The sequence below is a fragment of the Pseudophryne corroboree genome, chromosome 9 (genome assembly GCF_028390025.1).
Source record: "Pseudophryne corroboree isolate aPseCor3 chromosome 9, aPseCor3.hap2, whole genome shotgun sequence".
In the NCBI taxonomy this organism is placed as follows: Eukaryota; Metazoa; Chordata; class Amphibia; order Anura; family Myobatrachidae; genus Pseudophryne; species Pseudophryne corroboree.
This window is the reverse complement of record NC_086452.1, coordinates 35,224,080-35,245,760: the sequence shown is the minus strand read 5'-3', so window position 1 is coordinate 35,245,760 and position 21,681 is coordinate 35,224,080. Positions and strand designations below refer to the sequence as shown.

The 21,681-nt window shown below is 47.1% G+C and overlaps 1 protein-coding gene and 1 long non-coding RNA gene across 4 annotated transcripts in view; one reads left to right on the top strand and one right to left on the bottom strand.

The window, feature by feature from the left end:
• PDE4B (phosphodiesterase 4B) overlaps positions 1-21,681 on the top strand; it is a 726,366-nt gene that overhangs the window by 343,371 nt on the left and 361,314 nt on the right. The gene's annotated exons all lie outside the window — the stretch shown is intronic.
• The window catches only part of LOC134956647 (uncharacterized), a 36,763-nt gene that overhangs the window by 8,619 nt on the left and 6,463 nt on the right, over positions 1-21,681 (bottom strand). Inside the window, exon 2 of the long non-coding RNA XR_010186055.1 lies at positions 2,795-2,905. This is a non-coding gene — a long non-coding RNA (uncharacterized LOC134956647). The remainder of the gene's footprint in view (positions 1-2,794; positions 2,906-21,681) is intronic.

Sequence of the window (21,681 nt, the reverse complement as noted above, 5' to 3'; positions counted from 1 at the left end):
TGACTATGGGCCCAAAATTAGGATCCATAAAGGCCAAGATTTCTGCCCTATCCCTTTTTCTCTCAAAAAGAACTGGCTTCACTGCCTGAAGTTCGGACGTTGTTACAGGGGTGCTGCATATTCAGCCCCTTTTGTGCCTCCAGTGGCACCTTGGGATCTTAACGTGTGTTGGATTCCTAAAATCCCACTGGTTTGAGCCACTTAAGACCGTGGAGCTAAAATATCTCACGTGGAAAGTGTTCATACTTTTGGCCTTAGCTTGGACTAGGTGTGTGTCAGAATTGGCGGCTTTGTCATGTAAAAGCCCATATCTGATCTTCCATATGGAAAGGGCAGAATGGAGGACTCGTCCCCAATTTCTCCCTAAGGTGGTATCATCGTTTCATTTGAACCAACCTATTGTGGTGCCTGCGGCTACTAGGGACTTGGAGGATTCCAAGTTGCTGGACGTAGTCCGGGCCCTGAAACTTTATGTTTCCAGGACGGCTAGAGTCAGAAAAACTGACTCGCTATTTATCCTGCATGCACCCAACAAGCTGGGTGCTCCTGCTTAAAAGCAGACTATTGCTCGCTGGATCTGTAGCACGATTCAGCTTGCACATTCTGCGGCTGGACTGCCGCATCCTAAATTAGTAAAAGCCCATTCCACGAGGAAGGTGGGCTCTTCTTGGGCGGCTGCCCGAGGGGTCTCGGCTTTACAACTTTGCCGAGCTGCTACTTGGTCGGGTTCAAACACTTTTGCAAAATTCTACAAGTTTGATACCCTGGCTGAGGAGGACCTTGAGTTTGCTCATTCGGTGCTGCAGAGTCATCCGCACTCTCCCGCCCGTTTGGGAGCTTTGGTATAATCCCCATGGTCCTTACGGAGTACCCAGCATCCACTAGGACGTCAGAGAAAATAAGAATTTACTCACCGGTAATTCTATTTCTCGTAGTCCGTAGTGGATGCTAGGAGCCCGTCCCAAGTGCGGACTCTCTGCAATACATGTATATAGTTATTGCTTAACTAAAGGGTTATTGTATGAGCCATCTGTTGAGAGAGGCTCAGTTATTGTTCATACTGTTAACTGGGTATAGTTATCACGAGTTGTACGGTGTGATTGGTGTGGCTGGTATGAGTCTTACCCTGGATTCCAAATCCTTTCCTAGTAATGTCAGCTCTTCCGGGCACAGTTTCCCTAACTGAGGTCTGGAGGAGGGGCATAGAGGGAGGAGCCAGTGCACACCAGATATAGTACCTAATCTTTCTTTTAAGAGTGCCCAGTCTCCTGCGGAGCCCGTCTATACCCCATGGTCCTTACAGAGTACCCAGCATCCACTACGGACTACGAGAAATAGAATTACCGGTGAGTAAATTCTTATTTTATTACAGTGACCATAGTCCTCCGCCAGAGATGGGGCTTCTGTCTGTTGACGCGGCAGGCAGTGACGGGTACCGCGGGTCAGTAGCCTTTGCTGGATACCTGTGAGGATGACAGCGGCGGTCCATGTGGGTTCCAGTCAGAATGTCGATAGCAGAGGTTCTGAATTTCGAAAGTCAGAATGTTGACATCTACACATGTCGACCTAGTCAAAATGTCGGCATATTCATACGATCGACATTTACCATGGCGACACCAGAATGTTGACAGTCCATTTTTGTCTTATTTTTGGGGTTAAGCTAAAATAAGCAAAAAAAAACCTGTATGTCGACATTTTAGTGTTGACACCTTAAATATTGACATTATGAACAGGTTGTCCTAATGCACATGTCAATTTTCTGTCTACGTATTTGGTGTCGGCTTTCTGTTCTGCTCGTCCATGTACTGCTGTATCACAGAGCCACGAAGCGGAAACCATGCTGTATTAATTTTGATATTTTTAAACTAGTTGTAGAACAATTCTTGTTTCGTTTTTACTTATTCTAAACTTTTTTTTATTTTTAAAGTGCCACTGGAATTCCAAATCCAGATTACCAGTCCAGTATGCATGCATGATCCCTGACTGTATGTATGGTCATATACAGGGCCATAACTAGGGTGTGCGACATGTGCCACCGCACAGGTCACTGCAAGGCAGGGGGCGCTGTTCTTTTTTTAACCAATCACACTCGCAACTCCCTTCTCTTTAATCCTCAGCATCAATTGGCCACCCCCCCCCCCTCCCCCCTCCTCTCACATCCCTAAGCACCTTCAGTCACACACACCTTTCATTTAAGGCACACATTTTCAAATACTCTTTTATTCCCCATACAGGAGCTCCATGAGTAAGGTGACTGGCTGCAATTTGGATGGTCATGGGTTTGAATCCTGAGTATAACAGAATTTTGAAATGTGTGCTTTAAATAAAGGAGGATGTGCCTGAAGGTCCTGGGTATGACTTTATGATATGGGTGCCTTAAAATAAAGGATAAGGTAACTAAATGACAAAGAGCTCTCAAATGAAGTGCATAAATGAAGGTCAGGATTGGTGTCCAAATGACTTTTCTTGGGTTCTGTAAGTATGAGAGTTCTATAAATGTATATATCATGGGGGGGGGGGGGAGTGAGCTTTTTCTGGCCCAGGGCTCCAAAATGTCTAGCTATAGCTCTGCTCATATACACATATGATATTGAAGCGCAGTGGCTGAGAATGCTTTGTCATTTTAGCTTTTTTACCCAAGCTATGAAATCTGTGACAGAGGAACAAAAAAAAAATTGTATTCAACCTTATTTTAAAAGTCCACAATCAGGGTAGGGTCGAAGTAGGCATTGTGCCTCATGCCTCAGTGATGTCACAAGTTCCTATTGAACTGACACGATAAATACTGGCTTACCACACATTATAGACACCTCCACTGCGCTCCTGGAGATATCCACTTAGATTTCGCTTCCCGGCAGTGCACCTCCAGTCACTAGAGATTCCCTCTCGCTGCGCTGCCGATTATCTGTTTGGACGTAATAAGGGGAAGATTGTCAGCAAAGTACACAGCCCTAAAACGTGAATTCCGTCGTGCGGCTTGAGGCACAGTCCTGGACATCAGCAGGATTCCGCTAAAACACACATATAGTACATGCTGGAATCCCTCCGCTCACAGCAATTCCCACAAAGGCTTGCAGTCTAAAGGTCAGGTCGCGTCTGCTGCTCTGTGGAACAGACGCCACTGATTGCTTCATTGTACTCAGGACGCTGTCCGAGCATTACAATGCGATGAGGACTCATCCCAGCATAATAAACTATAGCCGTCCCTCTCTAGATGGACGTGACCGTGCCGGGCGACTTCAGGCTTTACATTACAGGTAAACCGTGCAAATTTACTATTCTAGATATAAAATACTTGGAAGGCAAATAGAAATGTTTAAGGGTACTGTTCCCTGAGCTCCATACTGTATTTAGCCCTCACACCCTGCTCGCCCACCTTTGTAGGAGGCGGAGGAGGAACAACCGGTCGCTGAGTAGGTAATGCTGTGAGGGGCGCAGTGATAATGGCAATTGGCCCAATACCACAAGGCATGTGTTCATGGGCAGCTGGAGGCCATTTCCAGGGGAGCGTGGCCTGGCCACGGAGGGGGCGTGCCTAATGATCAGGAATTTCCACCTGGAAATTATTAAAAATATTTGTCAAGGCATACAGAGCTTTTATATGTCGTTTTCTTGTGTGAAATCTGTTAGAAAAGAACATTTAGGTTGTTATTTTGATCTTTCACTGTGTCCATGTCAGTTGGTGGCAATAATGCCCGGGCTGAGGTGGGGGTGATGGAGGCCCTGACTTTCCCTCTGCCTCCGTTGGCGCTAGTAAGGCCTGGGCTGTGGTGGGGGTGATAGAGGCCCTGACTTTCCCTCTGCCTCCGTTGGCGCTAGTAAGGCCTGGGCTGTGGTGGGGGTGATAGAGGCCCTGACTTTCCCTCTGCCTCTGTTGGCGCTAGTAAGGCCTGGGCTGTGTGTAGTGGTGGTGGTGGGGGGGGGGGGTGATAGAAGCCCTGACCTTCCTTCTGCCTCCGTTGGCAACAGTAGGGCTCGGGCTGTGGCGAGGGTGTTGGAGGCCCTGACTTTCTGTCTCCATTGGCGACAGTAAAGCCCGGGCTCTAGTGGAGGTGTTGCAGGCCCTGACTTTCTCTCTGCCTCCGTTGGTGCTAATAAAGCCTGGGCTGTGGTGGGGGTGATGGAGGCCCTGACTTTCTTGATGCCTCCATTAGAGGTCATAAGACCCAGGCTGTGGTTAGGGTGATGGAGGCACTGACTTTCCTGATGCCTCCGTTAGAGGTCATAAGACCTAGGCTGTGGTTAGGGTGATGGAGGCACTGACTTTCCTGATGCCTCCGTTAGAGGTCATAAGACCCAGGCTGTGGTTAGGGTGATGGAGGCACTGACTTTCCTGATGCCTCCGTTAGAGGTCATAAGACCCAGGCTGTGGTTAGGGTGATGGAGGCACTGACTTTCCTGATGCCTCCGTTAGAGGTCATAAGACCCATGCTGTGGTTAGGGTGATGGAGGCACTGACTTTCTTGATGCCTTCGTTAGAGGTCATAAGGCACAGGCTGTGGTTAGGGTGATGGAGGCACTGACTTTCCTGATGCCTCCGTTAGAGGTCATAAGGCACAGGCTGTGGTTAGGGTGATGGCGGCTCTGGCTTTCTCTCTGCTTCCCTTGCAGCAATTAGGCCGGGCTGCGTGATGGGGGCATTGACATTCCTTCTGCCTCTGACTAGAAGGTGATAAAGAAGCAAGTGGGTTTAATGCTGCAGGGGGCCACTGACGTTCCTCTTGTGGGAAGCAGGTGGTGTCTGATGTGTCCCACTGGCCACTGACTGTATCAGCCTTTTGTATCACCCTCCTGTGGCAAAATCCCCTTGTAAGGGGGTATCCACAATCACAAAGGCTAAGTAATCTGCATATATACCAGCTGACATACAGGACCAAATGAATGGTGATCAGCGCACAGCATTTATTATACATAAAGAAAAAAATACACTGTATATATTTTTTGAAACGATATAATCTCCCTAATCCTAATTGTGTATAATAATATATCATATGATTCACAGGAAAATCAGCCTAGTAGTAAGAATCTTGCAGTGAATGGGTAAATTTGTACTTAGGGAATGTGCTGATAGGTTCTGTATATACACTGATGTGAGGCATACCGATGCTGTATATACACTGATGTGAGGCATACCGATGCTATATATACACTGATGTGAAGCATACAGATGCTGCATATACACTGATGTGAAGCATACAGATGCTGTATATACACTGATGTGAGGCATGCAGAGCATGTATATACACTGATGCGAGGCATACAGATGCTGTATATACACTGATGCGAGGCAAACAGATGCTGTATATACACTGATGCGAAGCATGCAGGTGGTGTATATACACTGATGCGAGGCGTGCAGATGCTGTATATACACTGATGCGAGGCATGCAGGTGGTGTATATACACTGATGCGAGGCGTGCAGATGCTGTATATACACTGATGCGAGGCATACAGATGCTGTATATACACTGATGCGAGGCGTACAGATGCTGTATATACACTGATGCGAGGCATACAGATGATGTATATACACTGATGTGATATGATGGATGGCAGAGCTGCTGCATATGTGCAAACTAAGGGACTAATTCAGACCTGATCGCAGCAGTAACATTTTTCTCTAATGGACAAAACCATGTGCACTGCAGGGGAGGCAGATTTAACATGTGCAGAGAGAGTTAGATTTGGGTGTGGGGTGTTCAAACTGAAATCTAAATTGCAGTGTAACAATAAAGCAGCCAGTATTTACCCTGCACAGAAACAATATAACCCACCCAAATCTAACTCTCTCTGCACATGTTACATCTGCCCCACCTGCAGTGCACATGGTTTTGCCCATTAGAGATTTTGCTGCTGCGGTCAGGTCTGAATTAGGCCCTACATGCAGACAACAGGTAAATATAAAGAGCAGTGTGTGGTGTACAGATGTCCTCAGTATTGTGATAACTAGACATTATACAACACTGAAAGCTAAATAACAATCATGTTTAGCTTTGGGTTGTGTATCCCACCAGAGATCAGATGACTAACCCTACTTTGAGAGGAGCTGACTGCTAATGTTGTGAGTGATAAACCGAGGATGCGATTAGACAAACACAGACAAGAAGTCATGAACGATAAACCTAAGACTATGAATATAAACTGAGCTGGTAAAGTTCCATTACACACCCGTATATAACGTTCGCTAATGTAATATACAGTCCCTACTGCTTCAGGATGTATGCCTAGAGGTGCTACCTAGAGGTCCGTGTAATGGGGGTCATTCCGAGTTGTTCGCTCGCTAGCTGCTTTTAGCAGCTTTGCACACGCTAAGCCGCCGCCTACTGAGAGTGAATCTTAGCTTAGCAAAATTGCGAACGAAAGATTAGCAGAATTGCGAATAGACACTTCTTAGCAGTTTCTGAGTAGCTCCAGACTTACTCGGCATCTGCGATCAGTTCAGTCAGTTTCGTTCCTGGTTTGACGTCACTAACACACCCAGCGTTCGCCCAGACACTCCTCCGTTTCTCCAGACACTCCCGCGTTTTTCCCAGAAACGGTAGCGTTTTTTCGCACACACCCATAAAACGGCCAGTTTCCGCCCAGAAACACCCACTTCCTGTCAATCACATTACGATCACCAGAACGAAGAAAAAACCTTGTAATGCCGTGAGTAAAATACCTAACTGCATAGCAAATTTACTTGGCGCAGTCGCACTGCGGACATTGCGCATGCGCATTAGCGACTAATCGCTCCGTTGCGAGAAAAAAATAACGAGCGAACAACTCGGAATGACCCCCAATGTCCGTGCCGCCCTATGCTCTATAAGCATACAAGGGGAGGCACCGGTCACTGCCACTAAGTGGTTAGAAGTTTGCAATCAAATTCCTAGCCGCAGCTGACACTTTTACTCTATATCACCACCATACAGCACCTGTAACACAGATATGTCCTGCGACTTAAAAGCTCATCTGCAGGAACAAAGGAAGAAATGTATTCTGTGTTGGGAATGTAATCCCCTCTCTATTCATCAAGGTCACCCGTGCTTTTATAGCCGCAATGTCAATAGCCGAGCCCTACAGTGCCGAGAAGATGTGACTGGAGAATGGAAGCATTAGTGAGCAGCGGTCCAGCAGGGAGACCATCTGCTATTATAAAGCTATGTATTGATTGCATTTTAAAAACAGAAACACTTGAGAAAGGCAATAAAATGGCATCCTGCAGTTTCGCAAGGGCCAGGTGTTCCAGCGCTGGAACATTACTGCCCGTCTCCTGCTGTACGGACGCACTTCGCCAGCGGCAGAACGCCAAAACAACATTTAGGGATTTGCTCGGAGCTCTGTGTGAGATATTTGCCTGATTCCATCAATGATGTTGTTTGGAAATAGATGTAAATCTAATTAAGGAATAAACAATATGTATCCAGGAACTGTTGTGTGAGTAAAGATGTGTGTATACTCTATCTATCTTATCTATCTAACTATCTATCTAATCTATCCATCCATCCATACCAGGTGGTGTTACGCGTCATTGGAAGCACCCCCCTTCCTCCAAGTGGCAGAGGGGGTCTCCTTGGAATTGGGAGCTTGGCATGCATACCAATTTTTATTTTTTTGTGCCTCCCCTAATTAGCATCTGCATAGGGTGTGATGACGCGTTTCACATAATTGGGGAAAGTGTTACTATGAGTATCTACGCTCCTGGCACAAGCTCTTTCCTCTCCTCTTCTGAGCATGTATGGGGTGGGGGGGTGGGGAGGGAGGTTGGGCTGTCGTTTTGGCTTTAGAGTGTTGGCCTCCAGCACAGATTATTATTATTATTGTTATTATTATTATTATTATCATTATTATTATTATTATTATTACATTTGACATTGGAAGTTATTATGTTGTTTAGAATTGTTTCTTAAGATTCTGGAAGATGTTTTCTCCTTTTATTTCATCTTCTATCGATTAGTAGCTAGCTCACCTGTATTGGCTTCACTGGAAAGGGGCGTGGCCACAGGATTATACCGCACAGTAGTGTCCGTCAGTCACATTATACCACACCGTAGTGTCCCTTATACACATTATGCCAGGTAGAGCCCCTTTTATGCACGTTACGCCGGGATCCGGTCTTTAGGTTGACAGTAAGTAGGTCGACATGGTCAATAGGTCAACATGAGTTTTTGACATTTTTTTTTTACTTTTTCATACTTTACGATCCACGTGGACTACAGTTGGGAACGGTGACCTGTGCTGAGCGCAGCGGTAGCAGAGCAAGTCACCTTGCCTGAAGCGTGAGCCATGCGAGGGGACACGGTGCACTAATTGGGGTTCCCGGTCACTGTACAGAGAAAACAACACCAAAAAAAGTAAAAAATACTCATGTCGACCTAGTACATGTCGACCTAGAAACCATGTCTATCTACTTACTCTCGACCAATAGTGGTTGACCTAGACACTGTTGACCTAAGTCTAATCTACCTAACATACCACACCCGTTACGCCAGGTAGAGCCCCTTCTATACACGTTACGCCTGGTAGAGCCCATTACACATATTGCTCTAGGAAGAGCCCCTTACACACATTACACCAGGTAAAGCCCCTTACACACATTGCGCCAGGTAGAGCCGCTTATACACATTGCGCCAGGTAAAGCCCCTTATACACATTGCACCAGGTAGCCTCTTATACACATTTCCCCAGGTAGAGCCCTGAGAGAGTGTATGTGTGTGTCATCCGGCCCGCTGCCAGTGTCCCTGTCACTCACCATCCGGCGCCGTCTCCTCCTGTCCAGTAGGTCCCCCGGCACCTTGCTCTTACCTTACTTCCACCCAGCGAGAAGGGGGGCGGAAGTGAGTAGTGGAGGGTGGTGGTGGCGGCGGGGGGTGCTGGCAAAGGGAGGTGGCCGGTCGTCGCGGTGCAGGCAGCGGGTGGGCACTGATTATGCTGGCGGAGTGATTGTGGCCGCGCCCTCAGGCCGCAGCGCCCCGGGCGCCCTGCCTGTCTGGCTGCACCTAAAACCGTCACTGTGTGTACAGACCGTCCATACACTTGCTGCAGAGGCTGCCGGCAACTGGGAGGCCACATGTAAATTGGCGCCCAGTTGTGACATCAGGCACAGCACATCGGGCCAACGATTGGTGAGTATGTATGTTAAAGTCTAAATGTAGTTATAAAATAAACAAAATAAAATATGTACAGTATACACCACCTGTAGTCCGCAGAATTATAGTAAGCCTAAGTAGCACAGTTCTAGTATATGAAAGGTAAATCTTTACCAGAGAAAGCTTTCCTTTCTGGTTTGCTAATGTCTGTTAGCTGCACTATTTATCTAGCCACAAGGACGGCGACAAGAGCGCACTGGCTGTCTGGGGAGAACGCCTGTGTGAACGAGCATTTTATTAATGAGGGGTCTAAAAATGGGATTATTCACAGTTATTGTTGCAATGATCAGGAAAGAAATTTTGCGGGTTCCTAAGGAACATACAGAGTAAAGATGTGTTCACGAGTATGAAACAGACATGACCTCCGTCCTATATGACTACTGTATACAGTCCGTCTCTCTGTAGTGGAGTATATTCAATACAGATTGTGCCATCATCCCAGTGATGTGCATATGCACTAGAGAGCAAAGACTCTGGTACAGTGCCAGAGTATTTGCTTTTATTGACTGCGGCGCCATCTTCCCAAAGTTGCGAGGATGGCAGGGCTGTCTTTTCATATGGGCTCAGTGGGCTCTTACCCAAGGGCTCCAGGAATATAAACCGAGGGTCCCCTCTTTCAGGGTTACCAGATTTTTGAAAATCGGCCCTGGGGAACCAGAGATATCTGATTTGAAATCAATGGTTCCCATCCAAGCCTGTTAATTTCTCTTCCCAGCCAGATATCTCGGGTTCTGTCTGATTTAGAGTTTTTCTGAGGATTTAATCCAAAAGCTGGGACCCTCCCCTTTTGGTGGATACTAGTAGCTTGTCTCTACTATGGACCAGGACCAGAGATATCAGCCTTCCAGCAGCTGGTCCCTGCTCCAGCTCCACACGCCTGGTATGCAGTTTTAGATTTTCGTTGGTGGATTGCTCTGGCTCCTGATCTCTGATCCCCAAGTCCCCAGAACCTTCTGAAAGGTGTCCCCAGTACCTCCTGAAAGGTGGGACTCTCTAGGTTTTTTTTTTTATCCCATTCAAAGCTAAGAAATCTATTTCCAGGATTTTGAGATATCTGCAATCAAACAAGCTGCCCTCCCACTGGAAAATGATAAATTTTAAGCCCACTCCACTATCCACCCCTCCCCTACGTATAAAACACACCCTACCACCCTGGAAGTCATGTACCAGGGCTTCTTCATTCAGCCCAATGCCCCCTTCTACAGTTTAGCCCTATATGTGCAGTAAAGGAGTAATTACAGAAATTACTGCTCCAGGTCCTACATGCTGAGCGGAAGATAGAACACCTCCTACCGCCCACGGGACATCAGAGCTGCCGCTGATTGCACCCCCACCTCTACCGCTGGAGGATGGGTAGGGGGCCCAGTGCATTGCTGTGCCCAGGAGCCTACACTGCTGTTAAGACGGCCCTGGAGGAGGGACCCGCTTCCAGGATCAAGGTAAGTACAGGGTGATAGGTGGGCTATCTTAGTGTATGTACTGAACATGGGCTCCATCTTGAAATCGGCCATCTTGAATCAAAGTCAGTTTTCCCATTTCCTGCACAGTTTTTGAAACAAAAGGGTGTACTGCGACTTTGAAAAGGGTGTACTGCGACTTTTGAATCACCCTGTACACTCGGAAGAGGGGGGAGGACCCGGGCAATTAGTTCCCACTCCCCCCCCCTCTTGGTGCCATTGGGTGGAATGTAGTTATGTTTGTGGAATCCACAAAGATGGCTTTATTAAATTTGCATCCTTCTAAAGACCAAGATGAATGCTGGATTTTACGTGTGATGAAATCCAAGTTCCTGTCCATGGAACTGGTATTCATTGTTGAATTTTAGCATCTCAAGGAGTAATGAGCTGAGAGATGCATTACTAGCTAGTAGTGGAGCCAACAAAATGGCGGTCACTAGAGGGAAGATTCTCGCTATCATGGATCTAGCACAGTCTATAAAATGATTGGTTGCTAAGGGCAACTTCTCCACTTAATCTGCCTTGAAGGTTTGATACATCTTCCCCTAAATGACTAATTGGTGTCACTAGTGAAAAGATGGGCTTCTGAAATGGGCTCACAAAATGGCCACCTCTCTCTTTCTCTCTCTGTGTAGGTGACACACTTTCCATTTCTATGCTTGAATATTACTTCCTCTGTCTTTCATTGCTAGAGTCTATAATCAATGTTAAGTTATAGGGGGGATTTCTTTGTTTTAATACAAGATGCGTATAACCTGTCTCAAGCTCATAGGTGTGCGCAGGGGGGGTGCCTGGCACCCCCTAATGTCTGGCACCCTGATCTCACATGCCTGATGCAGCAATCGCCAAGCAGGCTGATTACTGTCCCCTCTGCGCTGCACCCTGTCAGGACTGCATTACTGACCGGATGCCTGGGTTAATTAATGGTGTTACTGACACCGGCTTTCAAACTCCCGGCTCCACCTCCATGTACAAAAACAGTGTGATGTGACGTGATTACGTCATGCTGCTCGCATGCCCACCCGTCACACGCCCACCTCTCTCCTTCTATGCTATGCCAACGCCAGCCACTGATGAGGAGCAGCATGCAGCAAGCATTCCTCGTAGGAAGACAAATTCAATACTGGCAGACGGCCGGCAGCAGCATTGACACGTCACTCGTTTTTTCCAGCAGCAGCAATACTAGTCTGACTGTCCGTGTCAGTTTAGTCACTGAATTGTAAGTAAGCTGCTGCAGCTTGCAGGGGAAAGAGAGGGGGAGCCAGACCAGGCTGAGGAGGAGCAGTGTAATTGCAGTGAGTGCCATCAGGGGTGTTTGTTTTGTGCACACCACAACATCTGACAATGTATCTGCTTTATTAGGATTGGTACAAAGGTTTATATGCGTTGACCATCAATAGATGGTGCTAGACATGCCCAAAATGCGGTGCTAGACACACCGCTCCAACGGTGCACCCCCTAATAAAATGTGCTGCGCATGCCAGTGCTCAAGCTCTTTCACCCCCGCCGCCATTGTCCGTCAAGTAGTGCTCTGTGGTGTGGATCATTAGTATGCGAAACAGCCAGGGGCGCAATAAGAGAGGATGGGGCCATGTGCAGCGTTTATCCAGGCCCCTCCTCTCTAGCAGGCAGCTGCAGTGACAGTGACTCTAAGCACTTGGTGGTGCGCAGGTCTCCAGGAAAATGGTACGGCAACCATTTTCCCAGTAATTTTCCCTACTGTATATGCCCAAAACACCAGGAAAATGGTAACTGAACCATTTTCCTGGAGATCTGCACACCACCTAGTGCTCAGAGTCATTGCTGCTGCCGCAGGACTCCGGAGAGGAAAGTATTAAAAAAATGGGTGTAGGGTTGTGCGGTGTGGGCCCTTTGGACCCAGGGGCCAGTGTAGGCTGCATACATAGCACCGATTGTAGATACGCTTATGTAAATTGCCCCCAGAGTGTTGAGTCCTCCTTACCTGCGACAGATTGATACCAATACATATGCTGCCAATTTATAAACCCTCCATCTGACCTCACATTACCAGTCGGTTCCGTCTCCTCTGAAATGCTCCTTTCAAGCGCGACGCAGAGCCTTCTAATGAAATACAGAAAGGCGACAACACGCCTGGACAAAAACAACTTGGAACTAAAGTTAATTACTGGCAAGCAAAAAAAAAAAAAGGTTCAAATAGTCGATAATTTTCTTCTAAATTAAAATATATTTTGTCGCTCCTTTGATTGAAATATATTGTGGCTGGAAGAGCCTGCTCTCCGTCGCCATCCTGCTCTTGCTGTTAAACAGCTGTCTGATGATAATTTGAGCGGGATGAATTAAGGCAGATGATGAGGATTTTTTTTATGCAGCGGATATTTTTTTTTTTTTGCTTTTGAAGGGAAAATGAGCTTTTGGTCTGATGAAGGTGTCTCCAGCTGTGGAAGGATTTAACTATTTCCCGCACCGGCGGTTAGTGGGTCTATACCTGCAGCGGGTTCTGCTGCGTTAGCTATTGATAAGTGCAGGAGATGAATTTAAAGTGACTCTTTTCGTGCTTACACCGCTGCGATCCATTCACGTGGATGCTCTTAAACCACATTGCCGAAGGTTTCGCAGATTGAGCTTCGAAGAAGTGGCACGTAAACCTGTGGCACACTCCCTATCCAGCCACCTTCCGCCATTGCCAAACGTGGTCCACTCTTTACAATATGGCCGCACCCATGAGCGACCACGCTGGATGAGTAGTGAACGCTCAGTCTAGAAAATCACTTCTGGACCGCTAATTATTCCAGTCATGTGACAGGTTAATGGTCATCTACCGACCATGATTCCCAGTTTTCCTGTTGATGATCTGGTTGGCGTAGATTGGATTTTAGTTGGGCATTATGCTTATTTTGAGAATCAGCTTGGCGACATCACCAGATGGCCAACGTAAGGGGCCATTAATCACATTATTTCCAAGATTATTGCAGCGCTTCTCTCATTTGCAAACCGTTTGTGGCGGTTCTGTGGGCTGAACCAATATTCATGGGACTGACAGCTATAAGCTAAGAACCAGTGACATGGCTTATCAGAGGTACCTCAGTGATATCACTATGGGCATAAGAGAGTGTTGCCTATTTCTCATGCATTGCTCATGAGGGAGAGCTAAGTGGAGGCCTTAGGGACTGCTGTGGGGTGCATGAGAACTTAAAGGGACCTTAAGTTGAGGTAACTGGATTGCATAGCCCCCTCACTGGATATCATCTTAGGAAATGGATAGACTGCATTAACATGATTGTGGGTTGCTGTCTCCTCCCCAGTGGTGCCGAGAGAGGGGGGAGAGGGTACAAATTACCCGGGCCCAGGTCTGATGGAGGTGCCCAGTAGGGGCCAGGCCCCCTACCCCTTACCTGGCAGCAGCAGCTGCAGCTCTTCTCCTCAGCTCAGCACACGCTGCTGTGTCCTGAGCTGCAGTGTGGCCATGGAGGTGCTTAAAATACTATGTTTTTCAGTATTTTTTTCTAAGGGTACATGACCACACCTCCTGTGATTAGGCCATGCCCCCTGAAAAGCACCTGGCCCCAGCCCGGCTCTCGACTGCCCTGCTCCTCTGCTATAGGGGACCGTGACCTTTAGACTTTATATTATACCCTTTAAGAGGGATTTTACCTTTGTGCAACTTTAATGTATTGACATGTACGCACCTTCCTGTCGCCTTCCTAGCAGCCTTGCTTTCTGCATTCTGACTTGTCTCTGTGTTGTGCACTCTGAAACTTAATTGTACTAAGGGGGAGATGTACTAAGCAGTGAAAAAAAAATAGCCAGTGGAGAAGTTGCCAATGGCAACCAATCAGCATTGAAGTAACATTTATCATTTGCATACTATAAAATTATACAGAGCAGCTGATTGGCAACTTCTCCACACTTTACACTGCTTAGTACATCTACCTCTAAATCTCTTCTCTCCCTGATGATAGTACTTTGAAGGGGGGGGGGGGGGGGCTCTAATTGAACCCCTCCATCCAATCTATTTATCAGGGTTCAGGAACTTATATATATCCGGACCTCTGGCAATCATATATCTGCTCTGCGGTTTTCACTGACAGTCTCTCTGGCTGTCACAATGATTGTCATGAAGTTGAGGTCTAATGCTGCTGCAGACCAATTTGGCAGCTGAAGTTTAGTTACTGTCCTGGAATATATTTCTGTAGCCATATATAATCATTTAGTATACATTACACATAGGCAAATATAAACAAATGATTGAAAGCCTTTTATGACACAGGTTGTAAAATGGTAATCCCGCTATATAATTGCTCATTCAGCCAATAAAGATATCACTGGAAAACATTTCCCCTGATAAAACCTGACGCATCTCTCGTTTTGCGGAAGAAATATATAGTGCGGTGTAAATAGACTGGAGGAATGCATTTCCCCTCGTTACCATGGGTTTAGTAAATGTCTCTCCAGCTCTGCTCAGTGCTTACACCCCACACTAATCCCAGGCATTTCCCTTACTTGTCCGATATAGAATTAACAAGGGATCTGGACACAAACATGTTGCAGTATCAGGTTGCTTAGATAACAGTGACAACCCATTTTGCAACTAATAATTATTTTAGGAATTTGAATCTTCAAAACATTAATGCATTTTGAAGTGCGCCAGGCTTTTCAAATCCGTCCTCTTGCCGTGCTACTAGTCCGCACTTGCCCCTAATATATCATCCGTGCACACTTGCATCACTTATACGGTACTTGCTGCAAATTGCACAACGGGCACAGCTGCAATTGCGTCGCTCAAAAGTGGGCGTGGCTATGACTGTGTTAGGGGGGGCGGTCGCCCCCTTCGCCCCCCCCTAGATCCGGCCCTGCTCCAATGTAACATGCCTACAGCCTAGTAACGCCGCTTCCGTTGCAATTGAAATGCTTCTGACTCTGTATCGCTCGTACTTAGTTACACTTGGGGTGGGGCATGTGCGGAATGACACGCAATAGATTTACCGCAAGTGGACAACTCTGAGAATCTATCTAACAAATAACTGTCAACATGCACAGATCTAGGCAGCTCATAGACAAACCAATGAAGTGGTTCTGTGGCGTGTCAACATTTGCTGAACTACAACCTCCAGCATGTCCTGTGTGGCAGCCTAATGATCCTCATCCCCTCTCTATTGCTAAGAAATTCTGTTGCAATGTATATAATAATAACAAACGTACAGGAGGTGTTTATATTTTATTTCGTTTCCAATACACAGTAATATGTTCATTACACGTTGTTGCGTCCTCCACATCCGTCACATCAGCAGTGTCCATGGTATATCACACGCCCCCTAGTGGCTGTCAGAGTGCAGATAAGAGTGAGAACACAGCTAGCACCTGGTTAATGGTAAATTGCCTTCCAGAAGTCAGGATGCTGTGTTATACAACATGAAATAGGAAGGAATAAACCTCTCTCCAACAGCCAAATACACATTACCGGATCCGGCCAAGTGTATCTGTGCCTTAATGGGTTCCTGCTCCTCAGAAGCCTTAAATTCAACGTACAAATTACCTTTCAGCTGTTTCGGCTTCATTGTCCGTCTGATTTTTTAAAAAAATGGTAATAGAAACTCCTTGTTTTAACCCCAGGACCAGAGGCAGAACTCTGGGAGGCAACGGAGTCATCTGCCGCCGGGCTCCTGCTCTGAAGGGGGGCACCTCTCCTCCCATTCTGTGACACAATTGAAATAATTAATTGATGGCTGCCGCTATCTTTTCACTATATGAAGTTACTTCTCTGACAATTACACATAACTTCATATAGTTACAATTCTCATGCTTCTTGTACTGGAGCAAATAGCTCCATCAGTAAAGTGTCTGCTGTCAGTGGGTTCTAATACTGGGTATGACTGCTAAGAAATGTGTGATTTAAAATAAAAGACAATGAAATGTATATAAAGTAAACTATATATACAGTATATAAAAAAAATTCAGAACACTCCATATACACACACACGCACGCACACATACATATATGCACACATACATACATATATTTATCTAAATATAAGGGGGGGGCAACTGGTATGAACTTGCCTCCGGGCAATTGGGACGAACTTACGCCACTGCCCAGGACAATGCATGGTTATGGGTCTCATTATCTGTTAACATACCCGCATGTCCTGGCATAATTCCCAATGCCCAATATTGGCCATGCAATCCCAAATCTCAAAAGGTGAGTGCAGCTTTGCCCGAAAGTGGGCGCTTTGTGTCTTATTGGGGTAGTCGCATCCTATTTTTCTGCATGTTGAGAGAGATGGATTTCTGGTTCATTGCGCTATGTCTTCTGCCGTGGTTTGCCGGATGCATGTCGCTCCATTCTTGCCACAGCCAAGTATACCCTAGCACACCCCGCCCATTTCCCTATTTCCCTAGTACAGTCCGCCCATTTCCCTAGTACACCCTGCCCTTTTCCCTAGTATACCGCTAGTACAGTCTGCCCATTTCTCTAATACAGTTTGCCAATTTCCCTAGTACACTCCGCCCATTTCCCTAGTACACCCCACCCATTTCCCTAGTACAGTCCGCCCATTTCCCTAGTACACCCTGCCCTTTTCCCCTGTACAACCCACCCATTTCCCTAGTACAGTCTGCCCATTTCCCTAGTACAGTCTGCCCATTTCCCTAGTACAGTCTGCCCATTTCCCTAGTGCACTCTGCCCATTTCCTAGTACAGTCTGCCCATTTCCTAGTACAGTCTGCCCATTTCCCTAGTACACCCCGCCCATTTCCCTAGTACACCCTGCTCTTTTTCCTCGTACACCCCACCCATTTCCCTAGTACAGTCCGCCCATTTTCCTAGTACACCCCACCCATTTCCCTAGTACAATCTGCCCATTTCCCTAGTACAGTCTGCCTATTTCCCTAGTACACCCCACCCATTTCCCTATTACACTCAGCTTATTTTTTACTAGCACACCCCACCCATTTTCCTGGTACTCTACACCCTGCCCGTTTCCCTAGTACACCCCACCCACTTCTCTAGTACACCCCACCCATTTCCCTAGTGCATCCCACCCATTTCTCTAGTACACCCTGCCCATTTCCCTAGTACACCCCATCCATTTCCCATGTACACCCTGCCCATTTCCCATGTACACCCCGCCCATTTCCCTGCTAAATGCTAAAAGCAATCTGGTTGGGATCAAACTCAACACCCCAGTGCTGCTACCCACTGTACCAACCATTATCGACAAAATGATATGCATAATAAATAATAAAATGAATGTGGCCACAGTTTAGAGAATCTCCCTTTTGATAATTTGATACTTTGGGGGAGATGTATCAAGTAGTGAAAGAGTGGAGAAGTTGCCCACAGCAACCAATCACATTTATCAGGTACAATCAGTGGCGTAAGTGTTAGGTTCCTGGTGCTCAGAACAAGGGAGATGTTATGAAGCGAGTCCAGAGCACCAGGACGGAATGCTGGGAAAGGGGAATGGAAAGGGAATAGCCCCTGGCGCCCTATCTCCGTTGTCTCACCCGTGCTGTCAGTACACTCTTGCGAGACTATGGTTGCTTGAGCCCATGGCAGCCGCGTTTGAAGGGCGGATTACGTCTGCCCAACTTCGATGCCCCCTCAGGTCTTAATGAGAGACAAAGAGTGAACCGAGACAGGGTGATAACAAGGGGCCCTCTGACTAAACAACAAGGCCAGGGGCTACTAACAAACCTAAAACCAAAGTATGTGCGGCTTGCCGCCAAAGGAAAAGAACAACAAAGGAAATGCTGACCACACGCCGACAATACTTTTGTGTACCGGCGGTGACAGCATAAGCAGAACCCTCTGCAAAACACCAGTGACAGAAATAATAAGGGAATACAGCAGCCTAGGCCGACGGACGCGGTAGTGCCGCTACTCACGGAACCGGTACGAATACTGGCAAACGGACAGGAACTCCCAATGCTGCTGACACAGACTCTCAGAACTGGAAGACAGGCAGAATCCCAAACGGCAGACCGGTGGACACCAAGAAGCCAGAAACTTGCACAGGCAACGGTACTGGACCTCAGGACAGGAACGCCTCACGGCAGTACACGGGATCAGACATAGGAATCGACACAGGGACTGACACAGGAATCGACACAGGAAGCTCAGGAACTAGCAGGAACCAAGCTTAGAACTCAAGCAGACTGCAAACCAAGGAATATCACCAGCATCTGTGAATTGCAAACAGCCAGCATATAACAGAGAGGCCTAATTAATAATCCCATGCAGCTGCCTTGTTGCAAGATTCCAAACTGACCAGATGCAATTAGCAGCCAGGTGAGGCTGAACACAAGGGAACAAGCTGCAATTACACAGACTCACCAGCGGCAGCAGACAAGAGTATTCTAAAACAGAGCAACAGGAAATCCTGGCATGCAAGACAACTTTATAAACATAAAATAGGAATGAACCACTACCTGTGGTTCATAACAGTATCCCCTCCTTAATGGTGAGCTCCGAGCACCCCATGACACCCACGGGGAACATAAACAGAAGTATAACATGAAATACAGAACAAAACTGCAAAACAGGAATGAGCCACAGCCGTGGCTCATAACAGTAAGTTCGTCACAGTTGCCCGGAGGCAAGATAAATATTGGTGCCCCCCTATTTACTATATTAAGATAAATATATGTATGTAGATGTGCGTGTATATATATATATATATATATATATAGATAGATACACACACGTGTGTGTGTGTGTGTGTGTGTGTGTGTGTGTGTGTGTGTGTGTGTGTGTAGTGTTCTGAAAAAAATGTATATACTGTATTTATACATTGAATTGTCTTTTATTTTAAATCACACATTTCTTAGCAGTCATACCCAGGATTAGAACCCATGACCTGCTACACTAACAGCAGACACTTTACTGATGGAGTTATTTGCTCCTGTAGAGCTCCGGCCCACCCGCTTCTCCCAGTGAGACACGCCGCCGCCTAGTCCGGCGGCAGCGTGTCTCAGCTGTCAGTGTCAGGACAGGGAGGAGAGCGCGGCGGCGGCGGCGTGTAGAACTTGAAACCAGCCGCCGGTTCGTGAGCCAATCAGAGCTCGCGGACCGGCAGCCAATCAGGAGCCGCGGCTGCCGATTGTGGGGGCATCTGTATACCTGGCACTGTGGGGGCATCTGTATACCTGGCACTGTGAGGGGCATTTGTATACCTGGCACTGTGAGGGGCATTTGTATACCTGGCACTGTGAGGGGCATTTGTATACCTGGCACTGTGGGGGGCATTTGTATACCTGGCACTGTGAGGGGCATTTGTATACCTGGCACTGTGGGGGCAATTGTGGATCTGGCACTGCACTATTGGGGGCATATGTGTACCACGTCCCATTTTAACTGGCCACACCCATTTTTTGGCGCTACCTCTATGGGGCAGACCTGCTGGGGGGAGGGTAATTATTGTGATTGGCTTCCTTATCAGTATTTACCTTCCAAATGCCTCCTGAGACTGTCCCAGCGTTCCAAGCCTGGATTCCATCTGCACTGTCTACGTGCAGCACGCTGCATCTCATTGTCTCAAGTCTCTTCACTGTGATTCTGGCAGCTTCATGATTAAAACTCACATGCAAGTTACAAACAGTCTTTCCCTCCAAGTTCAAACAAGGGCGCAGCCATGTTTGTTTTCATCACATGTTACTTTTCAGCCTATCAGCTGCACTCTGGTTTCTGCCTAATTATCCAGCAGCTGCACTCTAGACTCTGCTTAATCAGCCAGCCAATCCCTGTTTCCCAGCTGGTATAAATATCCTGTTCCTGGGCTGGAAAGTTGTCAGTGCTTCAGTTGTCATCCTAGTGAAACCAGTCTCTTCCTATTGTGGTCGTTCCTGCCTGCAAACTCCACTAAAGACTCGCACCAGCTCCACTCTCCATGGTGCAGCCTGGCTCTGCAGTGTCTCATCATTGCACCCTGCGTCTGGCAGATTACTATAACAGCGGCTTCCAGCGGTGCCCCATTCCTGTATTCCGGTAATCTGCGCTCTCAAGCATCTCCTGTATCTGCGCTCTCAAGCATCTCCTGTATCTGCGCCCTCAAGCATCTCCTGTATCTGCGCCCTCAAGCATCTCCCGTATCTGCGCCCTCAAGCATCTCCCGTATCTGCGCTCTCAAGCATCTCCCGTATCTGCGCTCTCAAGCATCTCCCGTATCTGCGCTCTCAAGCATCTCCCGTATCTGCGCTCTCAAGCATCTCACGTACCTGCGCTCTCAAGCATCTCCCGTATCTGCGCTCTCAAGCATCTCCCGTATCTGCGCTCTCAAGCATCTCCCGTATCTGCGCTCTCAAGCATCTCCCGTATCTGCGCTCTCAAGCATCTCACGTACCTGCGCTCTCAAGCATCACCTACATAACTCCTCGCTCTCAAGCTACAGTTTGCATTTCAGCATTATTAACACAGCTCTTCAGTGCATTGGTGTGGTAAAGGACTCACCATCTGCAGGTCCTTTAAGACTGTTCTATTGTACCACACCTAGAGACTTCCTATGTGCATCTCTGAGAGCTGTGACTTATCATCCTGTTACCATACTGCTAACTGTCGCTATCATTTGTGAGCTGAGTTCATTTAATAAACCTGTTGAACATATCCTCTGTTGTTGTGGTCACGCCTTCGGGCTTTAGGTACTGCAGCTTCACGCATGTCTAGGAGTCCTATCTGTCCTCTCACATTTAAGTATACCTCAGCCCCTACAACTGAGGCTTCCAGTAGTGAGCACCAGCCTCAGTTGTGACATCCCCATTGTGTTTAATTGCTTTATATAAAACAAGGTCAAATTATTAATGAAATATTAAAGAACGATATTGATGCTGCACAATACCCATAGACGTCATCCTAGTGCACGTGGTACGTAAATAACAGTAGTAACTAAGTAATACTGAAACCTCTTAAAAATAATCTTACATTAGAATAGCAAAGTAAATAGTGATAATTAAGGTGTGTATATGTATAACCTGACGTTTCTCATCGGTTTCTCTAACGTCCTAGTGGATGCTGGGGACTCCGTCAGGACCATGGGGAATAGCGGCTCCGCAGGAGACAGGGCACAAAAGCAAGCTTTTAGGATCACATGGTGTGTACTGGCTCCTCCCCCTATGACCCTCC